Here is a 1,443-nt window from a genome sequence, read left to right on the forward strand (position 1 = left end):
TCCAGCGATCGTGCAGATTTGCATTATAAATTTCAACTTTAAAATGTCTTGAGAGATTACCTCATATAGGCCGCTATAGTACCAAAAAATAATGTCAAAACTATGTGACTTGCCTTTCTCCTAAATTACTACTGCATTAATCAAACATACAGACATGCCTCATTTTGATCATGTCCGTGAGTGTAGTCTTTTGTTCAAAAGTGTAGCCACGCGCTCTTTTAATTAAGATCTAGTTAAGTAATCTAGATAACATGAATTAACATAATAGTGCCGGCCCAAGCAAAGCAGAACATCCAGAAAGATTATCCTAGAAAATCCCTATGGGACACTCTAGGGGCTTTGGCAGAATGCACCAATGGTCTGTTGAAAGCACAAAGTAGTCGGCGTCGTCTCGAAATAATAATGCCGGCGATAAACCAGGCATCATTCTATTCTGCACATTCTCAACAAAGGGGTTCTTGGGAATCGGTATACAGAATTGTGAGTCACTCTTCAGCCTCGGGAAAACATCCATCTGAAAATGTACACATTTCTAATAATAAATAGATATAAATACATTTGCCGAGTCAAATGTAACCGGGGCTTTAAGTCTGTTTTCTATCGCAGGAAATCTCGAACTCTCAAAAAATCAGGATCATTGCATTCATTTTCAAAAAGCATATTTATAATATGTCCTTACTGTAGCATTTAGAAAGTCAACAATAAGGTTTTCATTACAAAGGGTAACAATTATTATTGACACATGAAGTGGCCACTTGGTCTGACTCTGGAACAGGTGTACATTTCATTTAGATATAAAGTAGGCAATCCTAGATATGATAAGTTTGAAGAATAAATGAGTAGGGATGCCAGAAAATGATAAAAGTCAAATTTGATTATTTTACTGCCCTAACGACTTTTTGAGTGACAATACATCAATGGCGATTTGCTGTAGTAGTATTAGCCTATATTTTGGCTGTTAATCAAAATAACAATTATTCTACATTCTCTAGTGTCGACCTCTTGGAAATTAAGTAATGCAGATGATTAACAATAATTTAACTCTTGAGAGCGTAAAATGAAAGCAAATGGACCTGTGAGGTTTTATTTTACGCTCTCAAGAGTTAGAGATCTATTACGGGTTCATTTGGTTACCAACTCCTATACTTTAGCTGGAACTCCCTCAAGGACCACTGGTGGTCCCCAGACCACTGGTTGAAAACCACTGGCATGAGTGGGAAACAGAGTGAGGGAGAGAGAGAGTAGGAGGTGTAGTAGCAGGCAGGAACGTGCAGAGAATGTTAGAGAGGCAGGGACTAGAAGGGCCATTTGGTGAAAATAGCCGACCTCCGAGCTCACAACGCGTCGCACTGCGACGCGGTGTGAGCTTGGAGGTTGTCTATTTGTTGCGACCGTAGGTCGCATTTACTACCAAAACCTCCACGGGCTGTCCGTCCCTGAGTC

This window comes from Nannobrachium achirus (genome assembly GCF_963921795.1).
Source record: "Nannobrachium achirus genome assembly, chromosome: 20".
Taxonomy (NCBI): Eukaryota; Metazoa; Chordata; class Actinopteri; order Myctophiformes; family Myctophidae; genus Nannobrachium; species Nannobrachium achirus.